At 50.5% G+C, this 17,557-nt stretch overlaps 1 protein-coding gene across 1 annotated transcript in view; it reads right to left on the reverse strand.

Annotated features, from left to right (window-relative positions):
- The window catches only part of LOC135298436 (hydrocephalus-inducing protein-like), a 258,967-nt gene that overhangs the window by 139,554 nt on the left and 101,856 nt on the right, over positions 1-17,557 (reverse strand). The window lies entirely within an intron of this gene.

The following is a 17,557-nucleotide window of genomic DNA, read 5'->3' on the forward strand; positions in this document are numbered from 1 at the left end:
AGTAATAGTAATCACAAAGTGAACGGAAAACATTTAGAGCACTGTACACAGAGGTTTTGAACCTTGTACGAAAGAGTTTGGTATTATCTACATAGATAGAAAAATTTGGGTGTACCCAGTCCTTCCTCTTTCTTCTCGCTAGCATCCATATGAAAGACGATATTACCATTCACATATTGGTTTCAAGTAGAAAGTCACTATCTAACTTAAGTAATAGGTATTAAAACATTCTTGCAAACATAGTATAGGCAGGTTTTAATATAAAAGATAACACCAACCCAAGAGGCAAAAAGAGTACCTTAAGCTGACCTGCTGAACAAACCTCAGCAGGCCAGCAAAAAAATGTTTTAGACAAAATATAAAAATCAACCTTAAGAGAGTGAAGCACATACTTCTCAACTCTTCCTTCGACAGCTAAGTTAGAGAAAAAGAGACTTCTAACGTACCTCGAAATCCCCTCAACCAAAGAAAACCCAAGAGGCACAGGCAGCGTTTGCACAGTTGGGATTTCCACTTGTTCCGGGATCCCGGGGCTGGAGCTCCCTGGGGCTGCTGCCACGGCCACCCCGCGGCTGGGGCTCCCTGTGCACAGGGGGTCCCACTGACACCACTGCTGCCGCTGGCCACTGCTGCTGCTCCTGGGCTGGGGCACAGCCGCGTCCCCAAGAGCTGAGCTGTCACCAGCACAGAGGGGGCTCTCGCTGCACTGGCCCCTGCAGCCATGCCACCAAAGCAAGGCAGGAAACTTTCAGCCACCCTTCCTGCTGCAGCCACAGCCACTCCTGGCTCCAGAGCCGCCATCAGCCCACAGGGATGCAAAATCCACCTGCCCGCTCTCAAGGCCTTGACAGCCTTGGCAACTGTGGCACCTGCATCTGGGCTGCTGCAGGGGCTGATGTTTAAGGCTTGCAGCCTCCAAAGGCTCCGGGCTCTGCTTCCCACCCTGCTCTGCACTGCCCTGGCTCCGCATTGCTCAAGAGACAAAAGCCAAGCCAGGGCATCCTCACCCTGCCCAAATTGCTGAATTGACTGCAGTCCTTAGGACCTTCTCCACTTTCAAAGAACCTCTTCATTTGATCACTGATTCGGCAGATGTCTATGACCTAGTGCAGCGGGCCGAAAATTCCATTTTCAAAGACATTTCTAACCCCTACTAGAGCATTTGCTTTCCCCTTTCATTTCTCTTTTGTCCCACAGACAACACCCACGCTATATCATGCACACAAGGTCTTATACCACCCTTCCTGCATTTATAGTAGGCAATGCTAGAGCAGATGCCTCAGCAATGCTTCTCCAAACCTCCCCACGGAATGTTTCTGACCAGGCTAGGATCCGCCACCACTTCTACCATCAAAACATTCCTGCACCGCTCAGCATCTTTAAAATTACCCAAGATCAGGCAAGATCCATGGCAAACACCTGCCCAAATTGTCAGCAACGTGCCTTTGCTTCTGTCAGAGCTGTACTCAATCCAAGAGGACTAAAGACTCTCCAGATCGGGCAATCACACATCACACACCAAGCCCCTTTCGGGAGACTAAAATACATCCCCGTCTCAATCCACACCGACAACGCTGCGGTTTCTGCCCCTGCCCATGCTGCTGAAAAATCAAAAGATGCTATAAAACGTTACTTTTTAGCCTTTTCCACCTCCCCTGTTCCACAGGAAATTAAAACTGATCATGGTCCTGCTTATACCTCCCACTGATTCCAACCATTTTCTGACCAGTGGGCTACAAAACATGTCACAGCCATACCACACTCTGCCACAGGACAGTCCATCGTCCAGAGGGCCCACTCTTCCATCCAAAGGATCCTTGATCAACAGAGACAGGGAGTCCACATAGTATCTCCCATTGAGAGCCTGGCCAAGGCCCTTGATGTGCTCAACTTTTTGAACAACTCCCCCAGTCATCAGGCATTTTATATTTAATTGGCAGCCCAATAAAAAGAAAAGCCACCTGTGTTGATCAAAGACCCTGAATCCAAAGAAATTATGGGCCCTTTCCCATTCATTACTTGGGAGGGAGGATATGCTTGTGTCTCTACAGCAGCAGGCCCAAGACGCATCCCAGCAAAAAACATAAAACTCTTCTGCCAATGGCCAGGCAAACACCACAGCCACCATCAGAAAAACAGAACAAAAGCCTAAGAGAGACAGCAGCAGCCTGCAAAAGAAGAAGAAGGACAGAAGAAGATCTCCTAAGCAGTGTGGACCACACACACCAACACCAAGAGAGCTCAGACACCACTAACTGCGATATCCCGCTTAACAATTGGAAAAACTGTATTCTAGCCTTGATATTTGATTCTTCTAATAAGCTGACTTCAAACCCTTGCCTTACAGAAGAGAAAGTTTAGTGGGACCAGAATTTAAGGTTCACATTGCAATCTCCCTATCTCTTTACTTTCAGGCCACCCAAGCCTCCACCCACTACTAAATTAGCTAAAGTCAAAGGATGCTGTCCTTTGTTGCCACTGCAGCAGGAAGCTGGATGCTCCTCACTATGCCGCATGCCTTCGCATGGGTGGTTCCACAGCCAAGCCACAATTTCTTGCCCATGGCCACGCATGTCAACCTCTTCTCACATAGGGACTCAGTATACCAGAGCGGCCAGCTGCTCACAGATCAAATCAATAAGATCCAGACAAAAGGCAACAACGACTGGCTCACTGGACTGTTGAAAGACTGGGGCATGAAAGGCTGGCTTTCATCTTTACGTCCAACAATATGAAGTCTAATAAGTCTAAGTGCCGTGTTCTGCATTTTGGCCACAAAAATCCCCTACAGCGTTACAGGCTGGGGACGGTGTGGCTGGATAGTGTTCAGGCAGAAAGGGACCTGGGGGTGCTGGTTGACAGCCGATTGGATATGAGCCAGCAATGTGCCTTGGTGGCCAAGAAGGCCAACGGCATCCTGGCCTGCATTAGGACTTGTGTGAGCAGCAGGAGCAGGGAGGTCATTCTCCCCCTGTACTCGGCACTGGTGAGGCCACATCTTGAGTACTGTGTCCAGTTCTGGGCCCCTCAATTTAGGAAGGATATTGAGATACTTGAGCGTGTCCAGAGGAGAGCAACGAGGCTGGTGAGGGGCTTGGAAAACAAGCCCTACGAGGAACATTTGAGGGAGCTGGGGTTGTTTAGCCTGGAGAAGAGGAGGCTTAGAGGTGACCTTATTGCTCTCTACAACTTCCTGAAGGGAGGTTGTAGACAGGTGGGGGTCGGTCTCTTCCACCGGGCAGCAACTGACAGAACAAGGGGACACAGTCTCAAGCTACGTCAGGGAAGGTATAGGTTAGATATTAGGAAAAAAATTTTCACTGAAAGAATAATAAAGCACTGGAACTGTCTTCCCAGGGAGGTGGTGGAATCACCATCACTGGATGTGTTTAAAAAAAGACTGGACATGCCACTTGGTGCTATAGTCTAGTTGAGATGTTAGGGCATAGGTTGGACTTGATGATCTTAGGGGTCTCTTCCAAACTCATGATTCTGTGATTCTGTGATTTAGTCAAGACTGTTTTGTGGGCTTTGTTTCTTGTATTCATTGTCTTGGTTATTCTATCCAGTTTTGCTCAACGCTTGCAAAAGTCCATGGCAGAAGCCTTCATTCTTGAAAACAAAAAGGGGGCACTTGTGGAGGCCCAGGGGCCTCTCATTGCAACTGTGATACCTTAGGGCAAAGGGGACCAAGGTGAAACAGAGAAACCCCTCTGAATGCAAGGCTCTCACCCATGGCCACTTGCAGCCTCTTGCAATCCGCAGGTTTTGTTGCTATCACCCACTTCAACTGCCATTTTTTCCTTATATCTACTCTCCAGAGAATGTTCTCCTCTCTCTTCTCCCCTGCTGGTCCTGGCTTCACCCCTTCTCCCCCCCGAATGAAACCCTCAGACCCCAGCCTCATTTTCTCTCTGGCCCTGGACCCTCTTCATGGCAATGCACAGCGTTTGGAGTTCCACACAAAGACCCATCTCTGGCCTCATTCATCAGCACTTGAAGCAAGTGTGCTCCGGCCTCTGGGAGTGCAGCTCGCTCACACGGGCTCACTGTGGACACGCCGCAATCACACAGTCATTGAGTGCACCAGAGAACCTGGCCTCTAATAAAAGGCATGAATGCCACAAATCACCCAACCCAATGCCTTGCATGTCTCTACTTTTTCCTTCTCCTCTCATCTCTCATGTCACTTTCCCCATTTCCTCTCTCTGCCAGCTTGGCTTCTCTCTCTCCTGGCTGCAGCTTCAGCCACATGTGTGACACTGCAGGAACAGCCTGACCCACCGGGAAGTGGGAGAGGACTCTTTGTCAGCAACTGAAGTGACAGAACAAGGGGGAATGGGATGAAACTGCAAGAGCTGGAATCTATTCCATGATGGCAAGAAGTTCTTTCCTGTCAGGGTGCTTGTCCCTGACACAGGGACCAGCGCAGAGAGGCTGTGCATACTCCATGCCCACCAACATCCAAGGCCAGCTTGGACAGGGGCCGCAGCAACCTGCTGTGCTGCGAGGCTGCTCAGCTTGGAACCAGATGATCCTTAGGGTCCCTTCCAGGCCAAACCATTCAAGGATTTCATCATTCCACCATGCCCACCTCCCAGTGTGGAGCGGCCCTGAAACTTCTGTGACATCACAGCTCCCACAGTGTTCCAGGTGGAACGTCCAGCACCTGGAAACCACCACAGCAGACACTCTGCCTGCTGCCAGCGCTCAGTTGGCGCTCGCTCTGCGCTCTGCCCGTCAGCACTCAGCTGTTGCTGCTGCTGCCTGGGCTTTTCCTGCTGCCTGCTCTGGAGCACCAACCCCAGCAGGATGAGCACTGCTGCGCCAGTGGAGGTACAGTGCCATTCCAGGGAGGGGGCAGCCTGCTTGAGCAGGATGCAGCCACGTGGCAATGGATGGTGTGGGACAGGAACCCCACTGTGACATTGTGCTGTCTCTTGCAGACTAACAGAGACACTGTGGTGGCGATGGAAGTGGACATGGTGCTGAATGAGGAAGAGATGATGGAGGTGGACGTGGAAGACCAGGTTGAGGAGATGGAAGTTGATGAGGAGGATGACATCGAGGCGATGGAAGTGGATGAGAAGGATGAGGAGGAGCCCATGGTCCTCGGATGAAGATGGAGCCCCACAAGTAAGACAGGCAGATGCTCCCCATGCCCTGCCCACAGACACAGTGGCTGCCCTGGCGCCAGGCTGGGGCTGGGCTGGATGGCCCCGCTCAGGGACACGCTGCCCGCAGGGGGCCTGGATTGTGCTGCCACAAGCACCAGCCCTGGCCTGCCCTGCACTTGCCTGGGGCCACACCAGCCCTGCCAGCCCTGTCCCAGCTCCTGGGGCCCAGCAGGGCCCAGTGCTGGCAGCTGACTCCAGCTTTGCTTCTTTCTTCCTTCCAGGACTGATGCAGATGATGGCTGTAGATATTACGGCGGTGTAGATATGTTTGAAAAGTTAGGATATTTTTGTAAATATGTTCTTAGGTTAGTAGTTCTTTGTAAATATGTTTTGAAGATTGTTACTCCATAGGATCCCATGGAAATATGTGCAGTAGATTGTTGTTGTTGTTGTTATGAGGATTGTTGTAATGAAATGTGTTCTGTAAATCCTCGTGTTTGCCGATGTTCAGCAAATAAATAATGATTCTTTATAAAACTTCACTTCTCTTTCTCATTCCTTTGGGCACTGTCAGAACCCCGGACCTCCCCCTGACCATCCTAAATGATTCCAGCCCCAGCCAGGGGGCTTTAAATCCCTGGCAGGGGGTTCAGAGACCCTGGCATGTAGCCAAAGACCCCTGGGCCTTTGAATTTAACCCATAAAGCATGTTACCACCTTTATGTCAAGAATTAAAAGTCACAACAATTTAGATAGTCTAGTAATAGTAATCACAAAGTGAACGGAAAACATTTAGAGCACTGTACACAGAGGTTTTGAACCTTGTACGAAAGAGTTTGGTATTATCTACATAGATAGAAAAATTTGGGTGTACCCAGTCCTTCCTCTTTCTTCTCGCTAGCATCCATATGAAAGACGATATTACCATTCACATATTGGTTTCAAGTAGAAAGTCACTATCTAACTTAAGTAATAGGTATTAAAACATTCTTGCAAACATAGTATAGGCAGGTTTTAATATAAAAGATAACACCAACCCAAGAGGCAAAAAGAGTACCTTAAGCTGACCTGCTGAACAAACCTCAGCAGGCCAGCAAAAAAATGTTTTAGACAAAATATAAAAATCAACCTTAAGAGAGTGAAGCACATACTTCTCAACTCTTCCTTCGACAGCTAAGTTAGAGAAAAAGAGACTTCTAACGTACCTCGAAATCCCCTCAACCAAAGAAAACCCAAGAGGCACAGGCAGCGTTTGCACAGTTGGGATTTCCACTTGTTCCGGGATCCCGGGGCTGGAGCTCCCTGGGGCTGCTGCCACGGCCACCCCGCGGCTGGGGGTCCCTGTGCACAGGGGGTCCCACTGACACCACTGCTGCCGCTGGCCACTGCTGCTGCTCCTGGGCTGGGGCACAGCCGCGTCCCCAAGAGCTGAGCTGTCACCAGCACAGAGGGGGCTCTCGCTGCACTGGCCCCTGCAGCCATGCCACCAAAGCAAGGCAGGAAACTTTCAGCCACCCTTCCTGCTGCAGCCACAGCCACTCCTGGCTCCAGAGCCGCCATCAGCCCACAGGGATGCAAAATCCACCTGCCCGCTCTCAAGGCCTTGACAGCCTTGGCAACTGTGGCACCTGCATCTGGGCTGCTGCAGGGGCTGATGTTTAAGGCTTGCAGCCTCCAAAGGCTCCGGGCTCTGCTTCCCACCCTGCTCTGCACTGCCCTGGCTCCGCATTGCTCAAGAGACAAAAGCCAAGCCAGGGCATCCTCACCCTGCCCAAATTGCTGAATTGACTGCAGTCCTTAGGACCTTCTCCACTTTCAAAGAACCTCTTCATTTGATCACTGATTCGGCAGATGTCTATGACCTAGTGCAGCGGGCCGAAAATTCCATTTTCAAAGACATTTCTAACCCCTACTAGAGCATTTGCTTTCCCCTTTCATTTCTCTTTTGTCCCACAGACAACACCCACGCTATATCATGCACACAAGGTCTTATACCACCCTTCCTGCATTTATAGTAGGCAATGCTAGAGCAGATGCCTCAGCAATGCTTCTCCAAACCTCCCCACGGAATGTTTCTGACCAGGCTAGGATCCGCCACCACTTCTACCATCAAAACATTCCTGCACCGCTCAGCATCTTTAAAATTACCCAAGATCAGGCAAGATCCATGGCAAACACCTGCCCAAATTGTCAGCAACGTGCCTTTGCTTCTGTCAGAGCTGCACTCAATCCAAGAGGACTAAAGACTCTCCAGATCGGGCAATCACACATCACACACCAAGCCCCTTTCGGGAGACTAAAATACATCCCCGTCTCAATCCACACCGACAACGCTGCGCTTTCTGCCCCTGCCCATGCTGGTGAAAAATCAAAAGATGCTATAAAACGTTCCTTTTTAGCCTTTTCCACCTTCCCTGTTCCACAGGAAATTAAAACTGATCATGGTCCTGCTAATACCTCCCACTGATTCCAACCATTTTCTGACCAGTGGGCTACAAAACATGTCACAGCCATACCACACTCTGCCACAGGACAGTCCATCGTCCAGAGGGCCCACTCTTCCATCCAAAGGATCCTTGATCAACAGAGACAGGGAGTCCACATAGTATCTCCCATTGAGAGCCTGGCCAAGGCCCTTGATGTGCTCAACTTTTTGAACAACTCCCCCAGTCATCAGGCATTTTATATTTAATTGGCAGCCCAATAAAAAGAAAAGCCACCTGTGTTGATCAAAGACCCTGAATCCAAAGAAATTATGGGCCCTTTCCCATTCATTACTTGGGAGGGAGGATATGCTTGTGTCTCTACAGCAGCAGGCCCAAGACGCATCCCAGCAAAAAACATAAAACTCTTCTGCCAATGGCCAGGCAAACACCACAGCCACCATCAGAAAAACAGAACAAAAGCCTAAGAGAGACAGCAGCAGCCTGCAAAAGAAGAAGAAGGACAGAAGAAGATCTCCTAAGCAGTGTGGACCACACACACCAACACCAAGAGAGCTCAGACACCACTAACTGCGATATCCCGCTTAACAATTGGAAAAACTGTATTCTAGCCTTGATATTTGATTCTTCTAATAAGCTGACTTCAAACCCTTGCCTTACAGAAGAGAAAGTTTAGTGGGACCAGAATTTAAGGTTCACATTGCAATCTCCCTATCTCTTTACTTTCAGGCCACCCAAGCCTCCACCCACTACTAAATTAGCTAAAGTCAAAGGATGCTGTCCTTTGTTGCCACTGCAGCAGGAAGCTGGATGCTCCTCACTATGCCGCATGCCTTCGCATGGGTGGTTCCACAGCCAAGCCACAATTTCTTGCCCATGGCCACGCATGTCAACCTCTTCTCACATAGGGACTCAGTATACCAGAGCGGCCAGCTGCTCACAGATCAAATCAATAAGATCCAGACAAAAGGCAACAACGACTGGCTCACTGGACTGTTGAAAGACTGGGGCATGAAAGGCTGGCTTTCATCTTTACGTCCAACAATATGAAGTCTAATAAGTCTAAGTGCCGTGTTCTGCATTTTGGCCACAAAAATCCCCTACAGCGTTACAGGCTGGGGACGGTGTGGCTGGATAGTGTTCAGGCAGAAAGGGACCTGGGGGTGCTGGTTGACAGCCGATTGGATATGAGCCAGCAATGTGCCTTGGTGGCCAAGAAGGCCAACGGCATCCTGGCCTGCATTAGGACTTGTGTGAGCAGCAGGAGCAGGGAGGTCATTCTCCCCCTGTACTCGGCACTGGTGAGGCCACATCTTGAGTACTGTGTCCAGTTCTGGGCCCCTCAATTTAGGAAGGATATTGAGATACTTGAGCGTGTCCAGAGGAGAGCAACGAGGCTGGTGAGGGGCTTGGAAAACAAGCCCTACGAGGAACATTTGAGGGAGCTGGGGTTGTTTAGCCTGGAGAAGAGGAGGCTTAGAGGTGACCTTATTGCTCTCTACAACTTCCTGAAGGGAGGTTGTAGACAGGTGGGGGTCGGTCTCTTCCACCGGGCAGCAACTGACAGAACAAGGGGACACAGTCTCAAGCTACGTCAGGGAAGGTATAGGTTAGATATTAGGAAAAAAATTTTCACTGAAAGAATAATAAAGCACTGGAACTGTCTTCCCAGGGAGGTGGTGGAATCACCATCACTGGATGTGTTTAAAAAAAGACTGGACATGCCACTTGGTGCTATAGTCTAGTTGAGATGTTAGGGCATAGGTTGGACTTGATGATCTTAGGGGTCTCTTCCAAACTCATGATTCTGTGATTCTGTGATTTAGTCAAGACTGTTTTGTGGGCTTTGTTTCTTGTATTCATTGTCTTGGTTATTCTATCCAGTTTTGCTCAACGCTTGCAAAAGTCCATGGCAGAAGCCTTCATTCTTGAAAACAAAAAGGGGGCACTTGTGGAGGCCCAGGGGCCTCTCATTGCAACTGTGATACCTTAGGGCAAAGGGGACCAAGGTGAAACAGAGAAACCCCTCTGAATGCAAGGCTCTCACCCATGGCCACTTGCAGCCTCTTGCAATCCGCAGGTTTTGTTGCTATCACCCACTTCAACTGCCATTTTTTCCTTATATCTACTCTCCAGAGAATGTTCTCCTCTCTCTTCTCCCCTGCTGGTCCTGGCTTCACCCCTTCTCCCCCCCGAATGAAACCCTCAGACCCCAGCCTCATTTTCTCTCTGGCCCTGGACCCTCTTCATGGCAATGCACAGCGTTTGGAGTTCCACACAAAGACCCATCTCTGGCCTCATTCATCAGCACTTGAAGCAAGTGTGCTCCGGCCTCTGGGAGTGCAGCTCGCTCACACGGGCTCACTGTGGACACGCCGCAATCACACAGTCATTGAGTGCACCAGAGAACCTGGCCTCTAATAAAAGGCATGAATGCCACAAATCACCCAACCCAATGCCTTGCATGTCTCTACTTTTTCCTTCTCCTCTCATCTCTCATGTCACTTTCCCCATTTCCTCTCTCTGCCAGCTTGGCTTCTCTCTCTCCTGGCTGCAGCTTCAGCCACATGTGTGACACTGCAGGAACAGCCTGACCCACCGGGAAGTGGGAGAGGACTCTTTGTCAGCAACTGAAGTGACAGAACAAGGGGGAATGGGATGAAACTGCAAGAGCTGGAATCCATTCCATGATGGCAAGAAGTTCTTTCCTGTCAGGGTGCTTGTCCCTGACACAGGGACCAGCGCAGAGAGCCTGTGCATACCCCATGCCCACCAACATCCAAGGCCAGCTTGGACAGGGGCCGCAGCAACCTGCTGTGCTGCGAGGCTGCTCAGCTTGGAACCAGATGATCCTTAGGGTCCCTTCCAGGCCAAACCATTCAAGGATTTCATCATTCCACCATGCCCACCTCCCAGTGTGGAGCGGCCCTGAAACTTCTGTGACATCACAGCTCCCACAGTGTTCCAGGTGGAACGTCCAGCACCTGGAAACCACCACAGCAGACACTCTGCCTGCTGCCAGCGCTCAGTTGGCGCTCGCTCTGCGCTCTGCCCGTCAGCACTCAGCTGTTGCTGCTGCTGCCTGGGCTTTTCCTGCTGCCTGCTCTGGAGCACCAACCCCAGCAGGATGAGCACTGCTGCGCCAGTGGAGGTACAGTGCCATTCCAGGGAGGGGGCAGCCTGCTTGAGCAGGATGCAGCCACGTGGCAATGGATGGTGTGGGACAGGAACCCCACTGTGACATTGTGCTGTCTCTTGCAGACTAACAGAGACACTGTGGTGGCGATGGAAGTGGACATGGTGCTGAATGAGGAAGAGATGATGGAGGTGGACGTGGAAGACCAGGTTGAGGAGATGGAAGTTGATGAGGAGGATGACATCGAGGCGATGGAAGTGGATGAGAAGGATGAGGAGGAGCCCATGGTCCTCGGATGAAGATGGAGCCCCACAAGTAAGACAGGCAGATGCTCCCCATGCCCTGCCCACAGACACAGTGGCTGCCCTGGCGCCAGGCTGGGGCTGGGCTGGATGGCCCCGCTCAGGGACACGCTGCCCGCAGGGGGCCTGGATTGTGCTGCCACAAGCACCAGCCCTGGCCTGCCCTGCACTTGCCTGGGGCCACACCAGCCCTGCCAGCCCTGTCCCAGCTCCTGGGGCCCAGCAGGGCCCAGTGCTGGCAGCTGACTCCAGCTTTGCTTCTTTCTTCCTTCCAGGACTGATGCAGATGATGGCTGTAGATATTACGGCGGTGTATATATGTTTGAAAAGTTAGGATATTTTTGTAAATATGTTCTTAGGTTAGTAGTTCTTTGTAAATATGTTTTGAAGATTGTTACTCCATAGGATCCCATGGAAATATGTGCAGTAGATTGTTGTTGTTGTTGTTATGAGGATTGTTGTAATGAAATGTGTTCTGTAAATCCTCGTGTTTGCCGATGTTCAGCAAATAAATAATGATTCTTTATAAAACTTCACTTCTCTTTCTCATTCCTTTGGGCACTGTCAGAACCCCGGACCTCCCCCTGACCATCCTAAATGATTCCAGCCCCAGCCAGGGGGCTTTAAATCCCTGGCAGGGGGTTCAGAGACCCTGGCATGTAGCCAAAGACCCCTGGGCCTTTGAATTTAACCCATAAAGCATGTTACCACCTTTATGTCAAGAATTAAAAGTCACAACAATTTAGATAGTCTAGTAATAGTAATCACAAAGTGAACGGAAAACATTTAGAGCACTGTACACAGAGGTTTTGAACCTTGTACGAAAGAGTTTGGTATTATCTACATAGATAGAAAAATTTGGGTGTACCCAGTCCTTCCTCTTTCTTCTCGCTAGCATCCATATGAAAGACGATATTACCATTCACATATTGGTTTCAAGTAGAAAGTCACTATCTAACTTAAGTAATAGGTATTAAAACATTCTTGCAAACATAGTATAGGCAGGTTTTAATATAAAAGATAACACCAACCCAAGAGGCAAAAAGAGTACCTTAAGCTGACCTGCTGAACAAACCTCAGCAGGCCAGCAAAAAAATGTTTTAGACAAAATATAAAAATCAACCTTAAGAGAGTGAAGCACATACTTCTCAACTCTTCCTTCGACAGCTAAGTTAGAGAAAAAGAGACTTCTAACGTACCTCGAAATCCCCTCAACCAAAGAAAACCCAAGAGGCACAGGCAGCGTTTGCACAGTTGGGATTTCCACTTGTTCCGGGATCCCGGGGCTGGAGCTCCCTGGGGCTGCTGCCACGGCCACCCCGCGGCTGGGGGTCCCTGTGCACAGGGGGTCCCACTGACACCACTGCTGCCGCTGGCCACTGCTGCTGCTCCTGGGCTGGGGCACAGCCGCGTCCCCAAGAGCTGAGCTGTCACCAGCACAGAGGGGGCTCTCGCTGCACTGGCCCCTGCAGCCATGCCACCAAAGCAAGGCAGGAAACTTTCAGCCACCCTTCCTGCTGCAGCCACAGCCACTCCTGGCTCCAGAGCCGCCATCAGCCCACAGGGATGCAAAATCCACCTGCCCGCTCTCAAGGCCTTGACAGCCTTGGCAACTGTGGCACCTGCATCTGGGCTGCTGCAGGGGCTGATGTTTAAGGCTTGCAGCCTCCAAAGGCTCCGGGCTCTGCTTCCCACCCTGCTCTGCACTGCCCTGGCTCCGCATTGCTCAAGAGACAAAAGCCAAGCCAGGGCATCCTCACCCTGCCCAAATTGCTGAATTGACTGCAGTCCTTAGGACCTTCTCCACTTTCAAAGAACCTCTTCATTTGATCACTGATTCGGCAGATGTCTATGACCTAGTGCAGCGGGCCGAAAATTCCATTTTCAAAGACATTTCTAACCCCTACTAGAGCATTTGCTTTCCCCTTTCATTTCTCTTTTGTCCCACAGACAACACCCACGCTATATCATGCACACAAGGTCTTATACCACCCTTCCTGCATTTATAGTAGGCAATGCTAGAGCAGATGCCTCAGCAATGCTTCTCCAAACCTCCCCACGGAATGTTTCTGACCAGGCTAGGATCCGCCACCACTTCTACCATCAAAACATTCCTGCACCGCTCAGCATCTTTAAAATTACCCAAGATCAGGCAAGATCCATGGCAAACACCTGCCCAAATTGTCAGCAACGTGCCTTTGCTTCTGTCAGAGCTGTACTCAATCCAAGAGGACTAAAGACTCTCCAGATCGGGCAATCACACATCACACACCAAGCCCCTTTCGGGAGACTAAAATACATCCCCGTCTCAATCCACACCGACAACGCTGCGCTTTCTGCCCCTGCCCATGCTGGTGAAAAATCAAAAGATGCTATAAAACGTTCCTTTTTAGCCTTTTCCACCTTCCCTGTTCCACAGGAAATTAAAACTGATCATGGTCCTGCTAATACCTCCCACTGATTCCAACCATTTTCTGACCAGTGGGCTACAAAACATGTCACAGCCATACCACACTCTGCCACAGGACAGTCCATAGTCCAGAGGGCCCACTCTTCCATCCAAAGGATCCTTGATCAACAGAGACAGGGAGTCCACATAGTATCTCCCATTGGAGGCCAAGGCCCTTGATGTGCTCAACTTTTTGAACAACTCCCCCAGTCATCAGGCATTTTATATTTAATTGGCAGCCCAATAAAAAGAAAAGCCACCTGTGCTGATCAAAGACCCTGAATCCAAACAAATTATGGACCCTTCCCCATTCATTACTTGGGAGGGAGGATATGCTTGTGTCTCTACAGCAGCAGGCCCAAGACGGATCCCAGCAAAAAACATAAAACCCTTCTGCCAATGGCCAGGCAAACACCACAGCCACCATCAGAAAAACAGAACAAAAGAGCCTAAGAGAGACAGCAGCAGCCTGCAAAAGAAGAAGAAGGACAGAAGAAGATCTCCTAAGCAGTGTGGACCACACAGACCAACACCAAGAGAGCTCAGACACCACTAACTGCGATATACCGCTTAACAATTGGAAAACCTGTATTCTAGCCTTGATATTTGATTCTTCTAATAAGAAGACTTCAAACCCTTGCCTTACAGAAGAGAAAGTTTAGTGGGACCAGAATTTAAGGTTCACATTGCAATCTCCCTATCTCTATACTTTCAGGCCACCCAAGCCTCCTCCCACTACGAAATTAGCTGAAGTCAAAGGATGCTGTCCTTTCTTGCCACTGCAGCAGGAACCTGGATGCTCCTCACTATGCCGCATGCCTTCGCATGGGTGGTTCCACAGCCAAGCCACAATTTCTTGCCCATGGCCACGCATGTCAACCTCTTCTCACATAGGGACTCAGTATACCAGAGCGGCCAGCTGCTCACAGATCAAATCAATAAGATCCAGACAAAAGGCAACAACGACTGGCTCACTGGACTGTTGAAAGACTGGGGCATGAAAGGCTGGCTTTCATCTTTACGTCCAACAATATGAAGTCTAATAAGTCTAAGTGCCGTGTTCTGCATTTTGGCCACAAAAATCCCCTACAGCGTTACAGGCTGGGGACGGTGTGGCTGGATAGTGTTCAGGCAGAAAGGGACCTGGGGGTGCTGGTTGACAGCCGATTGGATATGAGCCAGCAATGTGCCTTGGTGGCCAAGAAGGCCAACGGCATCCTGGCCTGCATTAGGACTTGTGTGAGCAGCAGGAGCAGGGAGGTCATTCTCCCCCTGTACTCGGCACTGGTGAGGCCACATCTTGAGTACTGTGTCCAGTTCTGGGCCCCTCAATTTAGGAAGGATATTGAGATACTTGAGCGTGTCCAGAGGAGAGCAACGAGGCTGGTGAGGGGCTTGGAAAACAAGCCCTACGAGGAACATTTGAGGGAGCTGGGGTTGTTTAGCCTGGAGAAGAGGAGGCTTAGAGGTGACCTTATTGCTCTCTACAACTTCCTGAAGGGAGGTTGTAGACAGGTGGGGGTCGGTCTCTTCCACCGGGCAGCAACTGACAGAACAAGGGGACACAGTCTCAAGCTACGTCAGGGAAGGTATAGGTTAGATATTAGGAAAAAAATTTTCACTGAAAGAATAATAAAGCACTGGAACTGTCTTCCCAGGGAGGTGGTGGAATCACCATCACTGGATGTGTTTAAAAAAAGACTGGACATGCCACTTGGTGCTATAGTCTAGTTGAGATGTTAGGGCATAGGTTGGACTTGATGATCTTAGGGGTCTCTTCCAAACTCATGATTCTGTGATTCTGTGATTTAGTCAAGACTGTTTTGTGGGCTTTGTTTCTTGTATTCATTGTCTTGGTTATTCTATCCAGTTTTGCTCAACGCTTGCAAAAGTCCATGGCAGAAGCCTTCATTCTTGAAAACAAAAAGGGGGCACTTGTGGAGGCCCAGGGGCCTCTCATTGCAACTGTGATACCTTAGGGCAAAGGGGACCAAGGTGAAACAGAGAAACCCCTCTGAATGCAAGGCTCTCACCCATGGCCACTTGCAGCCTCTTGCAATCCGCAGGTTTTGTTGCTATCACCCACTTCAACTGCCATTTTTTCCTTATATCTACTCTCCAGAGAATGTTCTCCTCTCTCTTCTCCCCTGCTGGTCCTGGCTTCACCCCTTCTCCCCCCCGAATGAAACCCTCAGACCCCAGCCTCATTTTCTCTCTGGCCCTGGACCCTCTTCATGGCAATGCACAGCGTTTGGAGTTCCACACAAAGACCCATCTCTGGCCTCATTCATCAGCACTTGAAGCAAGTGTGCTCCGGCCTCTGGGAGTGCAGCTCGCTCACACGGGCTCACTGTGGACACGCCGCAATCACACAGTCATTGAGTGCACCAGAGAACCTGGCCTCTAATAAAAGGCATGAATGCCACAAATCACCCAACCCAATGCCTTGCATGTCTCTACTTTTTCCTTCTCCTCTCATCTCTCATGTCACTTTCCCCATTTCCTCTCTCTGCCAGCTTGGCTTCTCTCTCTCCTGGCTGCAGCTTCAGCCACATGTGTGACACTGCAGGAACAGCCTGACCCACCGGGAAGTGGGAGAGGACTCTTTGTCAGCAACTGAAGTGACAGAACAAGGGGGAATGGGATGAAACTGCAAGAGCTGGAATCCATTCCATGATGGCAAGAAGTTCTTTCCTGTCAGGGTGCTTGTCCCTGACACAGGGACCAGCGCAGAGAGCCTGTGCATACCCCATGCCCACCAACATCCAAGGCCAGCTTGGACAGGGGCCGCAGCAACCTGCTGTGCTGCGAGGCTGCTCAGCTTGGAACCAGATGATCCTTAGGGTCCCTTCCAGGCCAAACCATTCAAGGATTTCATCATTCCACCATGCCCACCTCCCAGTGTGGAGCGGCCCTGAAACTTCTGTGACATCACAGCTCCCACAGTGTTCCAGGTGGAATGTCCAGCACCTGGAAACCACCACAGCAGACACTCTGCCTGCTGCCAGCGCTCAGTTGGCGCTCGCTCTGCGCTCTGCCCGTCAGCACTCAGCTGTTGCTGCTGCTGCCTGGGCTTTTCCTGCTGCCTGCTCTGGAGCACCAACCCCAGCAGGATGAGCACTGCTGCGCCAGTGGAGGTACTGTGCCATTCCAGGGAGGAGGCAGCCTGTTTGAGCAGGCTGCAGCCATGTGGGAATGGATGGTGTGGGACAGGAACCCCACTGTGACATTGTGCTGTCTCTTGCAGACTAACAGAGACACTGTGGTGGCGATGGAAGTGGACATGGTGCTGAATGAGGAAGAGATGATGGAGGTGGACGTGGAAGACCAGGTTGAGGAGATGGAAGTTGATGAGGAGGATGACATCGAGGCGATGGAAGTGGATGAGAAGGATGAGGAGGAGCCCATGGTCCTCGGATGAAGATGGAGCCCCACAAGTAAGACAGGCAGATGCTCCCCATGCCCTGCCCACAGACACAGTGGCTGCCCTGGCGCCAGGCTGGGGCTGGGCTGGATGGCCCCGCTCAGGGACACGCTGCCCGCAGGGGGCCTGGATTGTGCTGCCACAAGCACCAGCCCTGGCCTGCCCTGCACTTGCCTGGGGCCACACCAGCCCTGCCAGCCCTGTCCCAGCTCCTGGGGCCCAGCTGGGCCCAGTGCTGGCAGCTGACTCCAGCTTTGCTTCTTTCTTCCTTCCAGGACTGATGCAGATGATGGCTGTAGATATTACGGCGGTGTATATATGTTTGAAAAGTTAGGATATTTTTGTAAATATGTTCTTAGGTTAGTAGTTCTTTGTAAATATGTTTTGAAGATTGTTACTCCATAGGATCCCATGGAAATATGTGCAGTAGATTGTTGTTGTTGTTGTTGTTATGAGGATTGTTGTAATGAAATGTGTTCTGTAAATCCTCGTGTTTGCCGATGTTCAGCAAATAAATAATGATTCTTTATAAAACTTCACTTCTCTTTCTCATTCCTTTGGGCACTGTCAGAACCCCGGACCTCCCCCTGACCATCCTAAATGATTCCAGCCCCAGCCAGGGGGCTTTAAATCCCTGGCAGGGGGTTCAGAGACCCTGGCATGTAGCCAAAGACCCCTGGGCCTT

The sequence above is a fragment of the Passer domesticus genome, chromosome 4, assembly GCF_036417665.1.
Source record: "Passer domesticus isolate bPasDom1 chromosome 4, bPasDom1.hap1, whole genome shotgun sequence".
Lineage (NCBI taxonomy): Eukaryota > Metazoa > Chordata > Aves > Passeriformes > Passeridae > Passer > Passer domesticus.